Below are 22,729 nucleotides of genomic sequence, written 5' to 3'. Positions count from 1 at the left end.
ATTGATGCATTCATTGTTTTGGTATGTACACATATTAATTAAGTCTTTGTTCTTTTTTCTAGCCCTCCGGATCGAGCACAACTTCGGTAAAGAGACGAGGCCCGAAGAAAAAGTTGAGCTCGGATGAAAAGTTTGAGATCATAGCAATCGCGCCCGACGGCCAACCTATTGAACCCCTCCGGACAAAGAGCGCATTTGTTGCTCAGTGCGGGGTTCTGGTTAGGGACAAGATCCCGATAAGCATCCAGCAATGGTTTAAGCCGGCTACAGAAGACCCTGAGGTGTCTTATGTCAATGATATGCAGAAAAATGATCTTTGGACTGAGCTGAAGTCAAATTTCACCCTACCGCCTGAGGATAATCCAGAGAACCCAGTTAAAGAGAAATTAATCAAGTCTTTTGCTCTGAAGAGGATGGCAGAACTATTCAGGAGGTGGAAAAAGAGCTGAATAAGTTTGTCGAAAATACTGAGACACCAGAATTCAAGGGCAGATATGAGAAGATCAGAGATCACTAGCCCGCATTTGTGGCCCACAAGACATCAGAAAAGATTAAGACATCAGAAAAGATTAAGAAGATGTCGGCGACAAACAAGCAAAATGCTGCGAAGAAGAAGCTCTACCATCGCACGGGGTCAGGTGGCTACCTCGTAGCCCGGCCTAAGTGGTCCAAGACTGAGAATGATCTGGTTCATAAAGGGATCGAACCAGAGACAATTAACTGGCCAGACCGTTGCCGGACTTGGTTCTTCGGGGCTGGCGGAACCCTGGACCCTGTAACAAGGAAGTGCATTTGGACGAACGATCAAATGGACATACCAGTCAGTAAGCTTAAGCAGTATATCGAAGCAGCGCAGGAAGGGACGTTCTTTCCAGATAGAGAGAACGACGAGCTCACAATGGCCCTCGGGAATCCTGAGCACCCTGGACGGACACGAGGCACGCCAGGCTCCATTCCGTGGAAGGTTGGGTTTCCGGACGCAGGCGGTTACAAATCCCATGAGAGGAGGAAAAAAGTGCAGCAGACCCAAATACAGGCGCTGCAAGCAAGGGTAGATGCGATAGAGGAACGAGAAGCAAATCGCAGCAAACGTACTGCCGAAGCCTCCCCCGAAGCTACCCCGCCATCTCAGCGCAGAAGTAGCGTGGCTTCCACCGAGCTGCTTCAGCTAGAGCATGCCTTGACGGCTCCTGCCAGCTATCCCGTGGATGCTATAACGGAGTCTCAAAATTTCCACCTTATGACGCAATGGATGAATTTGAAGGTCAAGGCGGCTGTTGGCTCTGTTTATCCTACTGAACCCGGCGCAACTTTTCACTGCCGGCCGATTCCAGAAGGATATGCTAGGGTGATGGTGGATGAGATAACGGAGGGATTTGAGGACCTCCAGCTTGACCACCCTACCGGTGAAGGGGAGACTCGGCTGGGGTCTGCTCTGAAGACTCCATGCCTATGGCGGAAGGAGCTCATCAACCTTCCGAACTGGACGCCACCGCCTCCTCCTCCTCCTCCGGCGAGTCAGGGCACTCCGCCTCCACCGCCTCCTCCTCCGGCGAGTGACGATCAGGGCCCTCGGCCGGCTCCTTCTCCGGCGCGTGGTGGCACTCCGCCTCCTTCTCCGCCTGCGCCGACGCGCCCGAGCAGCCAGCCTCCTCCTTCTCCGCCTCGTCAGCAAGGGCGGAAGAGACCTGCCGCCGCTCCAGCTGCTCCGGCGCGTCGTAGTCCTTCTCCTCCGCCTCTTAAGCAAGTAAAGAAGACAACCGCTCCGTCTGCTCGGTCGGCGTCTAGCAGTACAACCAGAGGCGGGAGGACATACAGATTCGGTCCTTCTCTGAAGACTCCAGAGAAGTTACCATATGAGAGGACCCTGGAGGAGAACGCCGAGATCGCGCGAGAAGAAGTGAGGAACTTCTTTGAAGGGGTGAAAGCAAAGAAACATCCACCTCTGGAGGAGAAGGTAGATCGGGTTAAAGTGAAGCGCACTCTGGCTGCCCTGACAAAACCACCGAAGTCTGATCCGCCGAAAGGAAACTATGACCGCATTATTGGAAAGGAATTTGCCGAAGCGGAGCAGTCGGGAAGTACTGTCAGTGATCAAAGGCTGAAAGAACGACGAGCTGGGAAACAAATTGCCCAGCTCGGCGAACAAGCGAAGCAATCGTGCCCCCCGCTCAAGGTGCCTAGCCACAACGTCGCTAATGATCCGAGGATGGTGCCCGGTTATACCAATCTTGTAGATTACCTGCCCGACGAAGTACATTATGAACCCATGGACGTGCAAATACAAAGATACGGGTACGGGAAGCCTCTCGTCAAAGATGAAAGATCTCTATCAACGATGATGCGAAGATTGCATGATTGGTACTTGAAAATCTGCAGAGACTCTGGGGGGAGGAGTACTTTGTATGTGAAAGTTAAAAAGGAGCATGACCTCGTTGGAATTGATCTGTTGCCTGTTCCATTTGAGGAGTTCTATCAGTTTTTTAATCAATTGGCCCTCGATAAAACAACCGTCACCTGCTATTGTCTGTAAGTAGTACTACTTCTGTCATTAAGTTTCTCTATATAGCTTAGCTCTTTCATTGCATGTATTTATAATCATCCTCACTATATTATGCAGATTGAAGATCGCCGAATTGAAGAAAAGACAAGTCGGTGATATTGGGTTCATTAACACATATCTCATAGATGCAACTCAGGTTAAACTTCATGCCGCAGCTACCGAGGCCAACTTGCTACGATCGTTCGTAATAAATCAAAACAAAGATATAATACTCTTTCCTTACAACTTCAGGTGAGTGTTACTGTCTTGTGCGTATTCGGTTTCGCTTATATATTAGTCAAGGTTATAGTAATGTAATTCATGAGTTATGCATGTGTGTGCAGTTTCCACTATATTCTCCTAGAGATTAAGCTTGAGCAGGGAGTAGTAACCGTCTTGGACTCTAAACGAAAAGATCCCAGGAGTATGCGGACATGACTGAAATCCTCAAGAAGTAAGTTAAATCGATCATTATCCACCATATCAGCAACTTTGTTCATTTCCTGATATCAAGTAATTATTTTCTTTGTCCGACAGGGTTTGGAGAAAATTCACCAAAAACAGTTCCGGGACTGCCGAAGGAGCTGGAATTTAGACACCCGAAAGTAAGTACTATAGTAGCATGTTCCGCGCATCTCCTAGTGATTCAAGCGCTAGTTTCATCAATACCATTTAGCATTCTTGCTTATCAGTTTGATTGACCTCTATTTCTTGTAAAGTGGTTGTGGCAGGAATAAGGGAATGATTTCTGTGGATACTACATCTGCGAGTCCATCCGCCACACGACCTGTGAGCGGGGCGGGTACTCTAACGAACAATATGAAGTACGTAAATAACAACATTCACAATTTTATTTTATTACCATCATTTGTGTTGAGTTTCATTTATATATATATATATATATATATATATATATATATATATATATATATATATATATATTGACCCCCTTCTTCAAATTAGATGTTTCGGAAGCGGGATGAACTCCTAGCACCAGCTCGCATGCGAGCAATTCAAGAGGAATTGGCGGCATTCTTTCTTGACCACGTGATCCCTGAAGACGGAGAATTCTATGTGGACCCTGAGTCCGTATGATTATATTTATAAGAGATAATTATTGTATATATGTAGCCGGTAGTGTCAGATAGATATACGAGAACTTGTTGTTCGACCAATCTCTTGGAGAAGGAGAGGTGGTCGATATCACTTCTCTCTGTATGCATATATGTTCATGACGATCTTCTGTTTCCTTCGTTTGCTTACTAGCTAGCTAGCGTGTCTAGTCCTCTCTATACGTATGTATAGTACGTAGCGTCGACCAAGCACGGACATAACAGAGGACACTTCTCTCTATTAATTATAGCTAGCTAACACAATATATGAAACACCTAAATTAACCCCCCAAAACCCCCAACCCCCCCTTTCAAAAAAAACAAAAACCCCAGCCACAGAAATGCTGACGCGTGGATGCCTATTGGTCCCGGTTGGTGCCACCAACCGGGACCAAAGGGTCTCCTGACTGGGCTCTGCGCACTGCCCACGTGGAGGCCCATCAGTCCCGGTTCTGGATTGAACCAGGACTAAAGGGTCGGGGCATTAGTACCGACACTTTAGTCCCGGTTCAGGAACCGGGACTAAAGGCCCTTACGAACCGGGACTATAGGCCCTTTTTCTACCAGTGTATAAATTAAAGTAAACCACACCAGTTTTCACTCTAATTTTCTAGGATTTACAATGGAATTTTTACTAGGTACCCTTAGTTTACACTGGAATTTACTGGGTATTTACAGTGTAATTGTCTTTTGTCTCCATGCTTATACCGGTTTTTGCACTGTAACTTTCTATTTACGCTGTAATTTTCTAGGATTTATTGGATTTAATTTACACTGTAATTGCAGTGTAATTTCACTGTAATTTCCTAGGATTTACAGTGGAATTTTTACTAGGTGACATGATTTAATTTACACTAGAATTTAGTGAGTTTACAGTGTAATCTTTTGTCTTGTTTACACCGGTTTCTGCACTGTAATTCTCTATGATTTACACTATCATTTGCTAGGATTTACAGATTAGGCACCTACAGTTTAATTTGCTCTGGAATTTACTGGGTATTTACAGTGTAATTGCATCTTTTATCTACATTTTCACTGGTTTTTGCACTGTAAATTTCTAGGATTCGCACTGTAAATTTCTAGGATTCGCACTGTAATTTTCTAGGATTTACTGGCAGTGTAATTTCAAGTAGTTACAGTTTATTTTACACTGGTAATTTTAGGTATTTTTTGTTTTACAAGTATAGTTACATGGGGATTTACACTGGAAATTACTAGGTTCCTACACTGTATGTTTTTTGAAATTTTTATTGTATTTCCCATGTTAATTCCTTGTTGATGTCCTGTATGTTTTTCCCAGAATTATAGCTGATGTTGATCTCTCTATTTTTACATGAAGCAATTTCTTTGTGATTTGTTCATGCAAGAGGTGAAGAGGAGTTTGCCCTTTGCGTGCGTTCCATTGTGGGCATGTGATGTGTGGTCCTGGAGATCAGGCGGGTGCTGGGCCCTGATTTTCTAGAGGGGTTTGTTGTCCAGGACGAACCATGTCAATTGTTTAGCCCAACCCGTGTCAATTTCTTTTTGTTATCTGTTGATATTTCTGCTATTTACAGGTGCCAGCTGTTGATTGGTGAGGGTATTTGATTGTTTTTGAATTGAAAAACAGTCAAATGTCAAATATGTTTCAATCAATTGAGAATTAGCGAATCTGCTAAAACTACTATCCTGGGCTGCATGTAAGGGTCGCTTTGAGATCCACCAAGCAATGATCACACTCCCATGTTGTTTTATCTTACGTAACTGTGGAAGGTGTATACTAGTAGTACACGAACCAGTCAAGCGAAGAGAACTCCGATCGTCTGAAGCAGCTGGGCGGTGTGACCTCTCCGGACGCGGACCCGCCGGCGTTTTGGCACTTGGCCTGCGCCGGCCGCTGGTGCCGGTACCTCAGCCTGATGTTCCTGAGCTTGATCCCGCTGCAGGGGTTGGTGCCGCTGCAGTTGAACTTCACCGCCACGGGCGTCGCCGACGAGCCCTTGATGTCCGTGTGGTTGCATGCATGTAGATGTAGGGAAGGAGACGTACATTGCCCGGGCAGCCGACCTTGCGGGGGCAGTAGTTCTGGTCGACGACCATGGGGTTGGCCACGCGGTTCATGGTGACCCGCGAGAAGGAGACGTTGGTGACAGAGCCGGAGCTGGGCATCGCCCACGTCTTGATTCGCAGGCCGTTGGTTGTGCCCTTCAGCACCGCCCTGTCCACCGTCACATTTCTCACTCCCTCCTCACCGTCCTGCCATCCCAGGCTCCCGATGCTGCCACCGTCCATCCAACGCAAACACAAAACCAATGCTATCTATCAAACGCTGCACAAATCACAAGCAAACAAAAAAAATGTATGATGAACTGGCAACTGAAGGTGGCACCTGATGCCGTGGCCCGAACCGCACTTGATGTCCCTGATGAGCATGTTGGAGGTGCCGGGCCCCAAGGAGATGCAGTTGTCGCCGGTGCCGATGGTGGTGTTGAGGATCCTCACGTGGCGGGAGTGGCTGGCGTGGATGCCGTCGGTGTTGGGACTGTCGGCCGGCGCGATGATCCGGACGCCTTGGACCGTCACGCTTCTGCAGTCGAAGATGGTCATGTGGAATTCCTTACTGTCAAGCAGTGTCAGCTGCTTCACGCTCACGTCCTTGGATTGGCTAATGTCGAGTGTCTGCAAACACATGTATGGCCGACGTCCGTCATAAGGAAACTGAACCGAATTACGATGCAAAAAGAAACCAAAAAGTTCATGTCATCACTCACCCTGGGCCCCTGCCCGGCGGTGCACCTACCGGCCTTCTTGCACGCCCAGTACTCCTGCCCCTGCCCGTCCAGCGTCCCACCACGGATCGCCAGGCCGTCTGCATGGTGGAACATGATCCACGTCCTGTTGTCCACTGCCGACGGCGCGAAGACAGTGCTGTTGTTGTCAATGGCTACGTCCACGCCGGCGCTCCGACATGGCCCCTTGAAGTAGGCCTGGCTGAGCAGGAACCTGCCCGCCGGCACCCGTAGCACCGGCCGGGAGCCGGAGCGCCCCGTGTCATTGCATGCCGCACCCCACGCGGCCAGAATTGCCCCCGCCGAGTCCGTCCCGTCGTCGAGGCCTCGCGCCGTAGTCCACCACATTGTACTCTGCCGCCGTCGTCAACGCCACCAGTGCCATCAACACCACCAACAGCAGCGAGAGCCTATGACCGCTCATCGCACGATCGGTCGGATGCTATCTCTGTGAAACTATGATATGATAATGACGATGATTGGATCAGGTGGATAGATTGTTGGCCCAGACCCGACGTCAAGTACTTTCTGCAATGGCAACAAGTGACGAACGATGAGCTGTGATCTCGCTTGTTGCCGCAGGTCCCTCCGACTCGACAAGTTCTTTCCGCCGAGACCATCGAGCTTCGTTCCGATCGATTAATTTCCGACGGAACACGCGTGTTGTAGAGTCGCTGGCTTCCGGCAAGTTGCAAATACGCTCGTAAGCTAGCTGACCAAAACGATCCGCGGAATACTCTACGCGGAACAGTAGACACGAGTTTATGGCAACAAGTTACACGTGAAGTACAAGCATATTTAAAGGGGGTTCGTCTATGTCACATCTAGATATGAGATATTATCTTATACCTAACTCCCTCTCACATCTAATTCCCTCATCCTTAATTTTTTTAAAAGTCTCCATGGATTTATTTTGTCCTTAAGGATGAGGAAGTTAGATGTGAGATAATATCTCATATCTAGATGTGAAATAGCAAACCCGATTTAAAAGAGTATAATTAGGTGACTGATACTGTAGGTCGTCGTTAATTCCAATAGTGCGTGACGTTCTCTTGTTTTTTCGTTCCAACCAACCAGAAAACGGACCACTTTTTTTTCTTTTTCTCAATCTAATAATAATTATAATATGGAAAAAGGAAATGAATGGCACGCACGCACGCGCACGTAAAAGCATCTCCAACACTGGCTGTAAAAAACGCGTGCATGCGGTAAAAGTGGGTTTTAGCGCATGTGGGGCGGTTTCGCGCGCTACAGCGGGCGCGAGAAACTCAGGCGCACGAGAAAAGATCGCACGCGGCGTCCGACGTGCTTTATAAATCCAGCGCCACCATGCCACCGGGCCGTCGGGGAGCTTCGGGCTACCGCAGTGTCCGCACGCGCCCCTCCACCGCCTTCTCCGCCGAGATCTGATCCGGCGAGATGCGCCTCGACCTCGGCACTTTCGACAGTGCCCACGAGGCCGCCCGTGCATACGACGCGGCGGCGTGGCGCCTCCGGCGGCCTCGTAGGGAGATGAATTTCCCTGAGGTGGCGACGCGGGAGCAGGCACAGGAGCTCGCGCCTCCCCCGCGGCTTTCATCGACGAGGACCGTCATGACAACCGGAGGCGGGAGCGCCGCCTCAACATCACTGAGATGGACGAGGAGGCCATGGCGCTGTGCCGCCAACGGTTCCCACAGGACGTCGTTAGCGAGCGCGAATTCTACGCGCAAAGGAGGGCGGAGAGGGCGAAGAGGAGGGTGGAGTGAGCCGCCTATCATGAGGACAGGCGTACGCAGAAGGCAGCCGCACTCTTCAACATCGAGCTAGGAGACGCATCGACCTGAAATCAAAACAATGATCGGTATATTGACACCTTCATTACGATGTCGGAGGAGGAGGAGGGCATCACCGAGTTGGAGTCGGAGGAGGAGGACGACGAGTAGTTGAACTATGCTATAAACTATCTATGTTATCTATGTTGAACTATCTATATATCGTTTTTCCTCTATCTATCGTTGTATCTATGTATCTTGTTTTTTGCGTACATATGTGTATCGTACGCTGTAGTTTAACGCATCTATTGGAGCGGCGTGTACGCACAATTTTTTGCAGCGAGCGCTCCCCGACAGGCTAGAAGTGGCTATTTCAACGCTGTAATCTGCTTTTAGCGTGCCACGCGGTTGCGCGCCTGTTGATGCTGCTCTAAGAGTAGGTCTTCTTCCTCCTAGGCCCGTACGTAGGTCGTTTGTCTTCCTTTCTTCTCCCTCGAGCAGTCAAGCTCCCACCCAATTTTTATTAATTTCATGACTCGCCCGACCTTGCTCGCCGCTGGCGGGAGACGTCCACGCTAGGACCCTAGCTTCTTGCCCAATCCCGGTTGCGTCCAGGCTAATTTGCCGCGCGCTGTCGGTCCGTCGCCATTATTTATTTTTGACATACATGCTCCGCTGGTGTTCCATCGATTCATTTGCACGCTTCGATTTCCTCGCTTTCTTTTCACCTCAAACTAGTTACAATAGAGAGTAACATACGCTAGTAACATATACATATTCCTAGACTATGTTATTATCTTCATAGTGGGTAGTAACATAGGTGCGGTGTCATGCAGAGCTACATTTATTAGGTTATAGACTGCATTGGGACATGTGATGTTACAGTAATTAGCTAAGTTACTAGAACTACCTCTCTATTCATTAACTCATTGCCACATAGACAAATTTGCTGAGTTGGACTTGAAGTTACTACTGAAATTACTCCCATTGTGGCTAGTCTCATGGCTCCTCCTACCCGCCTTCAATTCGATTCAACCTAACCTAGCTTCTCTCGCCCAGCCCGCCTACTATCCAGCCGCCGACCATGTACGGGCCGGGAGGTGCAAGATCCATATGCAGTGAGAGATTCGCCGGCGACAACTGATCGAGAGGTAAGGAGCAAAACCACACCTCACAAGGAGAGCGTCGCCTCTCGCCGGCCGTTGCCCAAGTCCCAAGTCATAAGTCACACTCGCATCCAGCACGCGGATGAATGGCGTTTCTAGTATAAATAGAGAGTTTATTATGTTGACAGGCATGGCAGAGAGGAGGAGGTCGCGGTGCCACAGATCGTGAGGTGGCGCAAGTCAGACCATCCTTGGCTGGATGATGGGAATCCCTTGTCTACATTTACATCAAGGGAGGAGAATTAAGGCTGCCTGTAATGGGAGTATCATAGGTAGTATCATGCATGCCAACTAAGCAATTTTGATGAAGTGGCATAGAATTAAATGAAGAAAGAGAGGCTTGAGTATCATATTAGGATACCGTATCATATTAAATGATGTGCTGCTTTGTGTCATGCATGGCAATAAATGTAGTCATCTATGATACCAACATATGATACTATGCATTAGAGACGTAGTATCATAGACTAGTATCATATGCATGATACTAGTATATGATACTCCCCATTACAAGCAGCCTAAGTGGCACTGGTTTCTCACGGGAAAGGTAAACTATGTTCATCGGTTGGTGTGCTTTTGCGGTGAGCTGGACTCTATTTACTGGCCCAATACCTAGCACGGGGAAGACAATTGATAGATAGATAAATGAAGATCTATGCGATAATTCGCTTCTCTCCTAGTACTACAAGGTTGTTCATTTCTTCTTCTGCTCATCAGCCAGCCAGTGTCGAACAACTTATAAATTTTAGACTTGTGTTATGGTTTGGACATAACTTGCCTGATGCAATTAATTAGACCAATTTCCCCAATACCTATTGATGCAGTGTAATTTAATTCCATCTGATTTGATCGCAAAAGCACACACACCATCAGATTTGATACGTCCACTCGCTGGCGATGTTCACGAGCCAGCTACAAAATATTATTCAGCTTGAAATATAGGCACCAACTGCAAGCAGATACAGCCCATGATTCCAGAGTACCCATTTCAGAGATTCATGCACACAATGTGTAACTGGAAATTTGCAGCAAAAGCTATTCAAACCTTTTTGCTCAAGATTAATTTCATTATATTTCATTGCTTGTTGGGGACAACCATACATAAAACAAGGATACTTTAACTTCTTTTGACACTAGTTTAGCTACTTCTTGAGACCCAACACTTGGGCAACACCACCAACGAGCAGGCCAAGACATTTTGTTTTATGCATGTGCGCACGGATATTGTCTTTGGAGGCCGAGCTCCATGGAGCTCGGTTTTGAAAATTTTGAATTTTGTCGAATTTTATATTTTCTACATTTCAAAAAATTCTGAAATAAAACACACATATACATGAAGGCATAACACACATGTGTGTAAATTTTCAGGGCAAAATAAGTTGAAATGAGGGCTTTGCAAACAAGACAAATCTGGGTTTTTTAACACATGATACTATTCATCCTCCCAGGTCATGAATTTGTCTTTTTTGTACAGGTCACATTTCAACGTTTTTCATTCTAAATTTTTACACACATAGACATAACATGCTTGTTTACTTGCACAATTTTTTCAGATTTTTTTGAAACCGAAAAGTTTTGAATTTTGATTTGTTTTCAAAAAAAGGCCTCCATGGCTCCCGGGAGCCAAACATCCGCTCTCCATGTACGCACAAGAATATCAACAACTAGCACGTCACCAAGAAACAACCAGACAACAAACATCGCACACACTAATATGTCCAGCCGTTCAGCTGATGATGAAGTGGTTGATAGTGGTGATCATATAGATATTAGGATGTCGATAGTGGTGGTCATTGGATAAACCAAATTCCCTATCTTTGTCGATGTTAGCTTGACAGCTCCATGGTACTACTCCCTGTTTAGGCACTACTGTGATCAACGTAAAATTTCCTATGTTTGTTGATGGATATTAAGATTGTTGTGGTTGCCTCGTACATATATATACTCACTTTCTGAGGCTAGCCCTGAAGGGATTGCCGCTGGCGACAGTCCTTTATTTAATTTGTTTACGCGGCTATATATTACCACTGAACAGTATGTGTGTTTGTGAAAATTATAAAGTATACTATTATTTTTGCGCCCTTTTAGATGTTTTTGTGTCAACGAAACGGTACTATAGCACGTTTTTTGGTAGCACCAACTTTAGTTTGCACTTTGATAACAAAAATTGTTTTGAGAAATGCACTTTGATAATTTTCCAACAGTAAAGTGTACCATATGACAAATGCATCACTGGAAGAGCATATACATGTTTCATTTTATTTCATATTTTATTCGTTCTAGGATTATCTTGTATGATGTCATATCAAGTCAATTTGTATGTGTGGGAGATTTTAGTGTGTGGGGGATTCTCCTCAATTCATGACTCATACATGGGTTTGTTTATGTAAATTTAACTTCCATTATTCATGCGTAATATATTTATAAAAAGTCTATCATCTTATTATATTTTTTGAGTAATTATCATCTTATTATATAAGTAGATGAGTGGGAACACGCGCCATCAGTGATCGAGTTGTTTAGATAATTGTCACTTGGATTCTGGCAACCAATTTAGTCTTCTTCAATTAGTTTTGGACTAACCTCATTTTTTACCTCTAGCAACTCTGAAACAACATGACAGATCTTGGAGACGTTGGGTTTGATAGGCCCGCCATGATTGATGAGGTAGTCGTTGAAGGCTTGAAAGCTGAGCTGGTGGAACAGAACTTTTTTTTTTTGCGGGGCTGGTGGTACAGAACTTTATTGAATGGAATAGAGTAGACATGTAGTGACTCAACAAATTATTGAACACTTGCGTGCTATGAAACGAAAGGCACACAAAAGATATATCGATACGTACGTACATATCTTCGTACGACAAAAACACAATTGCATGTAACTGCCTGCCTGCCTGCCTGCCTGATCGAGCATGTCGTTCATTAGTTAGTCGGCCTTCGTAGGCGGCATGGGCATGGGCTTGAGCACGAGTCCTTGGCCGCCTGGCCTCTCCTCCACGGCGTAGGGCATGTGCGTTCCAATTCCGAACACCTTGTCCCACCTCACCAAGAAGCTGTCGGAGAAGTTGTGCCTGACGCCGCGCGGCATGTGGTGCAGGCTGTGGTGCGCGGCACCGTTCCAGACCGACTGCATGCGGCGCGGCAGGAGCCACAGGCCGCAGTGGTTGTCGATGCCCATGATATTGCAGAGCAAGAGGAAGACAGCCCTGGCGTGCGGCGAGGACGACAAGCCGGAGACAAGAACCGGGAGCAAGCCGCTGGCCGTGTCATCAATGAGGACTTCGATCGGGTGGCCGTGTATGGCGCCCGAACGCGTAGGGCACCACGATGCGGTGGTGCCACGAGTGGAGGCGCCGGTACAGGAACCGGTTGCGGTGCGCCAAGTGGTGCCACGCATACCGGTACGCGTCGAACACCAGCGCTGCCACCGCTATCTGAGCCGCCGCCGTCAGGTACGAGCCGCCAGCGGCCTTCGTCGTCGGTCCTTTTCCTCCTGTGACCTGTGTATAATTAAGCAAGTGACGGTCAGAAAGACATGATGAAAACCTCGCCAGAGCATTGGTGCAGGGCCTACTTCAGGATTTGCTCTTTCTGTGATTCAGTTGAGAATAACATGTGTCAGTCATTTAATAATGTCATCATGAGATCAAGGTTCTACCATGTACTAACGGCTATGTAGATATTGGCAACTTTCTGGCTTACCTTGTTGTCATGCAGTGAGTTCAATCTATGCCTGCTCTAGAGATTTGGATCTCTATATTTCACCTTGCTACTCAATAGCTGAGTACGACAAAATTTATGATCATGTTCTACAGCCTGTGAATGGACCAGAAGATTGGCCAATTTTTGAAAAACCTAGACCTCTTCCACCTAAGAAGAGAACTCAGAAAGGCAGGCCTCAGACAAAGAGAAGGCACGAAGAAGGAGAGAAACCTAGGGATCCATAAAAAATGTCACGAGCAGGCACTCAGGTCACATGTTCAAGTTGTGGAACCCAGGGGCACAACAAAACAAAATGTACCAACCATAATACTGCTGGTAATAAAGAGCATGCCAACTTCACAAGAGCAGCTACAAGGAGGAAGGCAAAGCAAGCAAGAACAGAGGTGCCCCCTTTCTTTCTTCTTTTACTTGCATTTTCTTCCTGACATGTGCAAATGTGCTCACATTTACTGTTTTTCAACACAGCAAGCTCATGTCCCATCAACACAACAAAGTTCAGCTCCTGGTCCATCAACAAAGCAAGGTCCTAGAGCATCTAAGCCAGCAGATAGGAAGAAGAAGGTCTCAACTTCACAAAATAGCCCTTCCACTGCACCTTTCTACGAGAGAGCAAAGAATAGAAGGAAAGCACAGACACAATCATCTCAACCTCCATCTGCAACATCTTCTTATCAACAAGCACCTGGGTCGATATCTTAGGCAATGCCAAACCAATCAGGATTCCCATGGTTGTTATATGGCAATAATTGAAATGCTAGTTATCTAGCTACAGCAAAATAAAAATGAACTTGTGGTACATGGTTCACTGTGCATGCTCTGATTCATGCTATATTATGTAAAACTAGTACTGCTAGCACTTGCTCCCTATTATGTGACGCATGTATTGTTTTCTGATGTGGGCATGGCTTGTTCTTATGTGAATTTACTGTTATGTTCAGAAAAATGTGTTCTTCCGAAGTAAAGTTGGAACTATACAAATAATTGGTGTGCTGCCTTGTTTATTAATTCTGCTATTGCCAATTTACAATGATGATGTTGAATGTAAATAAAATGCTGCCAATTAGCAACCATGATAGTTGCAACAACAGAGTACTTTCAGTTCCCAAAAGCTTTCATTCATGTCACAGGAAAATATTGCATTTAGATTACATATATTTGTGCATATGCAACAGTTTGTAGACTCAGAAGTACATTCCCTGAACAAAATGCTTTCTCTGAATTCTTATCTCTTCTCAACTAAACTGGGACAACAACACCCGCAAGAGAAGATGATTTTTTTACACATACTAATTCTCAATCTGAACTAAACTGAATTCGCTCTTCTCAGAGCATCAGCACATGCCTACCAAGAGTATAATGTACACCATTTGGGCCCGTGGTACGATTCGGTGTATACTTTTCCTGGAACTAATTGATCCTCTGAGGAGGCTTCAGTTTTGGTCTATTCGGATCATGTATGAGGAATGACTTGGTGAAACTGTTAAACCTTCTCGCCCCCCTCCAACGAGTCGTTGCGTCCTTGATGGTCTCTAGCCTGGATTCCTTGCCTAGATGCCTGCACTCACCAACAAAAATACAACAGGTGAGCCAGATGTACGTGGACTACAGGAAGGGGAGCTGCCATCGACCCCCTCCCGGCTCTCAATCAGGTGAGCCAGCCACACATTCGAAACATCTCCATCGTTACTTTCTCAGGTGACCCCGCGTGGTCACCCAGGACGGCGGCGACGAGGATCTGGCTGCTTCGCTCCTCGCGGAGGGCTTCGGGCGCCGAGGAAGCGGCCTCGGGTGGTGCAGCGGCGCCGTTTCTGCGGCGAGCGGCGTCGCGGGTGTTGCCCCCCCCGTCTCCTTGGTCGCGAGGGCGGCGAGTGACGGCGGGCGCTGGCGCCGGTCGCAGCGGGGGCGCGGCCCCCCTGTTCGCGCCTGGATCTGAAGGCGGCTCCCACTTCCCCTTAGAGCGCTCCTCCTCACCGGATCTGGTCGCCGGCGGCCTCAAGATGCCGGATCCGTGGCTGGTGGGGTTGCCTGGAGCTTCGGAACTGGACCGGGAGAAATCTTTGGCTGGGTCTCCAGCCACGGCATCGGCGACACAGACAGGTGCCGTTTTCCTCCTCGGAGGCTTCGTCGAGGTCCGTTTCCTCTCCCACCTGCTCCATGACCCGGGTGAAAACCCTTGTCTTTCCAAGACTGGACGGCAACGGCGCAACGTGCGTCGCCACCTTCTTGAAGGTGTCGTCTTGGGCATGGTAGGAGTGTGCAGAGTGCTGTGAGGTGGGTGTCAGGTTGGCTGCGTCAGCAGCGAGGGAGATGAAACTTGGTGCTCTGTTTATGTAGCAGTGTTGCTCTGCTTTGGCTTGCTCGCCGGATCCTTGATTGCTTGCTCGCCGGTTGGCACCATTCTTGGGCAGGGAGGGGAGAGGGCTCCCCTCTTTTGCTAGCAGCAACTTGATGCGGTGGCGTGGGCATGGAGCCTAGCCATACGGGCTTGATCTGCTTCCTATAAGGTTGCTTCATCTCGCTCGCTGTTCGTTTGTTCAGTGTCAGTGCCTTTGCGCAGTTTTTTCTCCCCTTGGTGGTGGTAGCGGTGACCCGCGGTGTGGCAATTCGTCTGGTTATCCTCGTGCAGCGCTGTGTCGGGTTGAGTACCTCCCATGGTGGCCGGCATCGTGTCCAATCCTGGCTCTAGGGTGAGCTTCTCCATCTTCCAGCGGTCCGGCGCCTTTCGAGCCAAGGCGAGGGGCAGGGGTCCCTTCTGGATTTGGAGAGGAGCGGACTGAACAAGGTGTCACCTTCGGTGTAGATGAGGATGCGACCATCGCTGGACTTTGTCTCCGTATGAAGAACCCCTCCATTTTGTTGATCTACTTCTCTTGGGGGACTCCATCGACTTCTAGCTAGTGCTTATTTTGCTTATCCCTATAGGGCTTGTAGTCTTTGGTGTAAGCTGCTTCGGCAACACTATATACCCGCTACTTTTTTCTTTTCCTTTTCGCAGCTATCTAGTGGTTGTAACGATGGCCTTGTGTAATCCCTGGCCGGTTGATGGCTTTGTTAATTCAAAGTCAGGCTCCCCTTGAGCCTTCGTTCCAAAAAAAGTTCAGTATATCTACATCTGTACATCGAACAGGAGCTCCAAGATGAGATTGCGCTACTCCGTTGATCCATGGCGATGTCTTTTTTCAGGGTGCTTCCAAGTCAAGAATGAGGGATCGGGGCATGAGAGGAACTACGGAGGTGAGGCGGCCATGGCGACGAACAGGATAAGAGACGAACTCCCCGCCAAAATAAAAAGGGTAGGAGGCAAACTACAGAACAAGGAACATCTAGCTTCAGCTGACGGCCATGGTGGCGAAAAGGAGAAGAGGAAGAGATGAACCAGGGATTAGGGCATAGAACAAAACAGAGTCGATTGGGTGAAACTTCACGCGCCGTCTCAAATCGCCTCGCGCCGCCCACCAAGCCGACGTGGCCATCCTTTCGAGCCACGCAAGCAAAACCACCAGCGGATACCACTCTAATTGGGTTTTGGGGTACTTTGGCTGGTATTAGAGATCTCAGGAGATTAATTAATCGGTTTAGAAGTTGAGGGGGTAGATTACCCAGTTTCTGAAACCCCAGGGGGTGATGTGGACTTCTTTCGCCAATGCTCATTGACGTCGTTTGTTTTCTTTTAATCTTTCTCTAGCTTTTTTTCTTCTGGTTTCTCTTTTTCTGTAACGGTTTTGTTCGCCTTTTTCCTTATTTTTTTCTAAACACGTGCACTTTTATTGAAAAACAATTGTGAATTTGAGAAAATTTCATAATTTCAAAAAAGTTCATGAAATTTCAAAAAAAAGTTCCCAAATTTGGAAAAAGTTCATCGATTTGGAAACAAGTTCACATATTTTGAAAAAGAAGTTCACCAATTTTAAAAAAGTTCTTTGAATTTGATTAAAAAAGTTCAGTAAATTTTACTTCACTCATTTTGAAAAATGTTTGTCCATTTTGAAAAAGTTCATCGATTTATAAAAAAATTCATTTAAATTGAAAAGGAGTTCATCAAAATTGTAAAAATATTCATCAAAATCAGAAAAAGTTCATAGAATTTCAAAATAGTCCATAGAATTTGAAAAAACATCATCAAATTCGAAAAAATAGTTCATCGGTTTGAAGAAAAAGTTCATTGAGTTTTAAAGTTTGTGCATTTTTAAAAAACATGAAGAAAATGAAAAAGGGAAATGAAATCTCGATTCAGTGGCTGAGTGGTTGGTGCTGTTCTGACCTTTTTTTGAAGTTAGTAGGGGAAAAGGAAAATATGAGCCGGCCCAACTAGACCCGTGAGAAAGCTGCTGCAGGCGCCAGTTTGCGAAAAACTGAAGAAACCGGCGCCTGTAGCACTAAATAGGAATTGCCCCTATTAGGCGCAGTGCGCGCTGCGAAGATGCGGAATGTGCATACCCCCCACGCGCCATTTTGAGCCGGCCTTCGTTGAGAGCGCTGCTATTCTCATTTGCTTTCTTTGCTTTTTGTTTCTTTTCTGTTTTTCTTCTTTCAAATAATTCAGGACTTCTGAAGACTTTAAATTTGAAAAAATCGACAATTTTGGAAAAAAATGTACAAGAATCGTAAAATCTTCGTGGATTAAAAAAGGATCACTATTTAAAAAAAGGTTTGGGAAATAATAAAATATATGCGGATTAAAAAATGTTCGTGATTTTAACAAATGTTCGCATATTCAAAAAATGCTCACAATTTTGCAAAACATATTTTGAAATAAAAATGTTCAACATTTTTGGAAAAAGTTTCTTATTCAAAAAATGTGCATACTTTTTTAATATTAAGAAATATCCTAAATTCCCCAAATTCTCCCCAAATTTTTTTAAAAAATATCATTTCATAAATTGTTCGCTTGTTCAAAACATATTCATGAATTCTAAAAATGATCATGAATTTCAAAAAACATTCGTAAAACAAAAAAATGTCTATGAATTTCGAAATTGCTCCCAAATTTCAAGAAAAACCACCAAGTCAAAAATATGTTCACGAGTTTCAGAAAAGATTCAAAATTTTATGAAATATTCACCAATTTTAGAAAAAAGTTTATCAATTTTAAAAAATATATTCATGAATATGAAATATTTTCATGATTCCCAAAAAAGATTTGCAAATTCAAAAAAATCATGATTTTAAAAAAATTCAGCAATTTGAAAGCTGTTCGCAAAATTAAAAAGAAAATAAAAACAGAGAACACAACAAAAAGGAAAAGGTAATGTAAAATAAATATAAAAAGAAATGAAAATAAAATAAAATAACAAAGGAAAAATAAAATTGATCTCGCGGAAGGTTCCAGAAAAGACAAAGGAAAAAGAAAGAAAAATCGGGAAGATAAAACAAAGAAAAGAACCAGTTTTAGAACCTTTCTAAAACAGGTGGGGGAAGAAACCCGGAATGGGCCGACCCAGACAAAGGACTAGGCACACAGGGGGGGGGGGGGGGTCGCGCTAGATCACTCTTTAGTGACCTACGCGCTAAATTGGACTGGCCATGCGCACCTTAGGGGGGCGAAGGATTCACTAAGGAGCGAGGCATAGAATGTCATGCTTGCTTCCTCCGCCATGTGATCCGAAACGTGTGAAGTCGTATCCAGCCGTATTTAGGCCAGTCCAATTTATACAACATAGCAAACCGACACAAAGTCATTATCATCTTAAAATTTCCCCACATTACCCATAACTTAACACATGTATCTTCGAAACTCAAATCGCAAAATGACAATGCTTTCGATAGTCTGTACTAAATTACTTTGTACGAATGGCACATCTCGGCCGTCGGGTAGCTGATCACCATTTGAAAGCAGGTTGAAGAGAGTTGTAACAAGCCTTGGAGGACCGAACCCACGTATGTGGCAAAAATACGAGGATGACTTGTGGCTAGGGGTGAAAGTCCAACATGAATCAAGTTGTTTGCCTGCCCGCCATTATGTCTTAGCTAGGAATGAGCTGTGAACAAAATCAAAATAGTTGTTACTTGAGTAGATAATGACTTTGCGTCGGTTTGCTATTTTTTATAAATTGAACTCATGAATATTGGTCGGAGGTTTTTGCCTTGTTATAAAAAAGGAGAGTTGGGTAAAGCAAACTCCCTCCTTCGACGAGCATGGGGCTTAGTCAAGTAGAATCGGGTTACGCTGCTTGATGCTCTGATCGAAAATAAATCAGTGGGGCCATGCCGGTACGACAAAATATGCGTTAGAAAGGTCAATCCCTCCCCCCCTTTTGATTTTCTTTAATGAAAAACTAGGCCGAACTTCTAAAAAGTAACCCACCTGCTTCCATAGAACAATATCACGACAACATAGACCTAAGTGGATTTATTGGATCCTGGGGAACCATCACAAGTACAGCCATCCTATAGAACGAGAATGCTGTGTCGTCCAACTGAGCTTAGAAGGTGACTCACGCAGACTAAAAAAAGTATAGTCGGCCCCACATAAGTTCGTAGCCATTCGTTTCCTCAGCTTCATGACGCCAAGGTTTCCTTCAATAGTATAATCGAGGATGCTCATATACACACACACATATATTTTAGGAATGTACTTACGCACGTCCTACCTTCATGAGTACCTCTGAGATACTGAGCCAACACATTATACTAAAATTGACGAAGTCACCATAGTCCACAGGCGTCCCGTAATCGACGGGAATGTCTCCTCACACTGGACGAACATAACTGAGAAGCCTGTTTTTAAGGGAAAATTGAATTTATACCCTTAGTTGGGTCACCCTCGACTGATTTGCCCCTAATTTTGGAAAACACGCGGTTTTGCCCAGATTTGACCGCTCCCCTTGCGTTTTTGCCCTTTGTCACAACCCTAGCTTTGGCCTTGCTTGTCATTACATCATCATCTTGCATCATATTTAAATTTTTCAGAAACTTGAAATGGGGACTGACCAAACCCCTAGCATCAAAGGAATGCACTAGGTTCACCTAAAATATTTTCAGTAAATCCAAATGGCTTTCAAAAATGTTCATCATTTATGAAAAATGCTGTAAACAGTAACCAGAGGTGATGCACATTTTTTCATGACATATTTGGGTTCTGAATTAAATCTTACTCTATTTGCATTTGGGCATTCAAATACTACAAAATATTTTAAATGCTCAAATAATCATAAACTAAAATGTTTACTGTGGGATATATTCTAAACAGTAGCCATGATTAGTTGCATGATTTTTGGAAATGCCCTGGCATTTTTAATAAAGCCCTAAAGTCTACAGAAAATAGAAAACAAGAAATAAGAGAGAGAGAAGAATAACCTGGCCCACCTACCTGTAGTCGGCCCAGCTCACTGGCCCAGCCCACCTGGCGCCTCCTGTCGCCTCCCTCCTCGCGCCAGTAGGCAGGGGCGCGTGCCCGGCACGCGCAGCCACACGCCGGCCACCTCCACCCTGCCTGCGTGCTCCCTCGTCGCCCTGGACCTCCCTCGCGACGCCACGCACCCCCCTGGACCTCCCTCACTCTCTCCCGTGTTTCTCCCCCCTCCTCTGCTCTCTCCCGCGCCACACCCGAGCGCGCCCGTCGCCGCCGTTCGCCATAGCCGCAGCCATCCCCGAGCCTCTCCGACGTGTCCACGAGCATCGCCACGCCTCCCTCGTCCTCTCCGTCCAGCCACGCTTCACTGAAAGCTCTGCATCGCCGTCCCGCCATCGTCTTCCTCCTCGGGCCGCCGGAGATCCCTCTTGCCGCCCCGCTCGCTCCGGTGCTTCCCCAAGCACGCCGAGGCCACCGCTGCACTTGCCGTGAGCCCCTGCTTCATACCCCTCTTCCACCCCACGCGTTCGCACCCTCTAGGCCGTAGTTCCACCATGGCCGAAGCTCGCCTCCGCTCGAGCTTGTCGCCGGCATCGCTCCGGCGACCATTTGGTCATCTCGTGTTGCGTAACATGTTTGCCGCCCCGCGCTGAGCCTCGCTAGCGCCTCCCCTTGCCCGCTTGCACCCCGCAGCGCCACCCGCGCACATCACCGAGCTCCGGCCGCCGCTAATCTCGCCGCCGCCGTTGCAACAGGCCATCCCCGCGCCGCAGCCTCCCCTAGACGCGCATGGGCCTGGGCTTCCTCCCGGTGCCCTCGCCTGCCATCCCCGTGGCCAGCCGTGCGGGCTCCACCGTGACTTGAGGTCGCCGGCAGTGCTGACATGGCAAGTCATTAGCCACTAATGACGCTCTAACTAACCCCTAGAGCCACTGCCATGTGGGCCCTTGTACCTGTTTAGGTTAGTTTTATTTTCTGTTTAGTTTAGTTCATAAACAGTGGGACCCACCCGTCAGCATTGACTCTGCTGACGTGGCCGTTGACCAGGCCCACCAGTCAGTCCACACGTCAGGTTTGACCCAGGTCAGCCCTGTTGACCTGCTGACGCCAGCATGACGCAATGCTGACGCAGTTAATCATTTTCTGGATTTAAAATAATTCAAGAAATTTCAGAAAATAGCTAAAACTTCTAAAAATTCATAGTAAATAATCTGTAACTCCAAATGAAATAATTTATATATGAAAAATTATCAGAAAAATCCAATCTATCCATTTATGCTGTTTTCATGCATGTTTGAGCAAGTTAACCTCACTGTTTAGGATGAAACATGATTAGGCCAACTTTCATAATAGGTTTGGAGTTGGAATTTGATGTAGTTTGAATTTCACTCCAATTAAAATGACTTTCTGTTGCATTAGCCCAAATCACAGCATATTGTCATGTCATGATCGTGCATCATATTGTTGCATCGCTTTGATTGTGTTTCTTCTTGTTTGCCGATGTTTGTCCCCCCTTGATAGACGTATGTTCCGACGACGAGTTCGATGACACCGATGAAGAACTATATTATCTTCAAAAGTGCCAGGCAAGCAAAAAACCCCTTGTTCATTCCGATATAATCCCACTCTCTCGCTCCTGCTCTCTTTTACTGCATAAGGACAACAACGATTCAACTGTATCATGCTGCGGTAGCTGAACCCCTTTCCTCTGCATGACCTGTCATTGCCACAGTAAATAGATGAAACCCACTAGCATGAGTAGGAGTTGTTTGAGCCCTGATGTGCCTACTCATTCATGCTTGTTTGTCATGCTTGCTATTGCATAGAGTTGTGTCGGGTCTGATTCATCGGGGATGAATTGGAAAGTTGTGAACATGTCCTACTGTGTGAGCTAAGTGTGTTGAACACGATTTGGTAAAGGTATCGATGAGAGGCCATGTAGGAGTACATGGTGGGTTGTTCCATTGGAACCGTCCTTAAGCACCAAGATCTGTATGTGTGATTTAAGAACCAACTACTACCATGCATTGGGATCGAAACCAATGGGCCCTCTCGGCTTCTTAACCACCCTAGTTCTCTGTCCAGGAGTTGCAACTAGTTTCTGGTGTTTATAGGATATGTGTTGGCGGCCGTGCGTAGCGCTGACCCTAGGGGTGGGCTATGATGCGGTAGATACACCGTGGCACGGTGTACCGACTCGCCCGTTTGGTGTCTCGGGAACCCTGTACACATCGTTCGGGGCCGTATGTGGAAACCTCGGCCGGACTCCCTGCGGATGGAACCTGGATAGGCGATAAACCTAGGCTAGAGACTTGAGTGTTTAGGTAGGCCGTGGCCGACACCCTCGCTGGGCTTCCGCTTGAATGTTGCCGAG

The 22,729-nt window shown here is 46.4% G+C and overlaps 1 long non-coding RNA gene and 2 pseudogenes across 1 annotated transcript; 1 reads left to right on the top strand and 2 right to left on the bottom strand.

The window, feature by feature from the left end:
- The first annotated feature begins 3,097 nt into the window (after window positions 1–3,097).
- LOC147982097 (uncharacterized) lies at window positions 3,098–3,708 on the top strand. Its single transcript, XR_015599983.1, has 3 exons — window positions 3,098–3,147; window positions 3,262–3,366; window positions 3,506–3,708. It is a non-coding gene; the product is annotated as an uncharacterized LOC147982097 (long non-coding RNA).
- Window positions 3,709–5,413: 1,705 nt separating this feature from the next.
- On the bottom strand, window positions 5,414–6,846 carry LOC125526913 (polygalacturonase-like; annotated as a pseudogene).
- Window positions 6,847–12,267: 5,421 nt separating this feature from the next.
- On the bottom strand, window positions 12,268–13,791 carry LOC147982096 (sphinganine C4-monooxygenase 1 pseudogene; annotated as a pseudogene).
- Between the last annotated feature and the right edge of the window lie 8,938 nt (window positions 13,792–22,729).

This window comes from Triticum urartu, chromosome 3A (genome assembly GCF_056163025.1).
Source record: "Triticum urartu cultivar PI428250 chromosome 3A, HENAU_Tu73, whole genome shotgun sequence".
NCBI classification, from domain to species: domain Eukaryota; kingdom Viridiplantae; phylum Streptophyta; class Magnoliopsida; order Poales; family Poaceae; genus Triticum; species Triticum urartu.
Note: the sequence above shows the minus strand (reverse complement) of the source record. Positions and strands in the feature narration are given on the sequence as shown.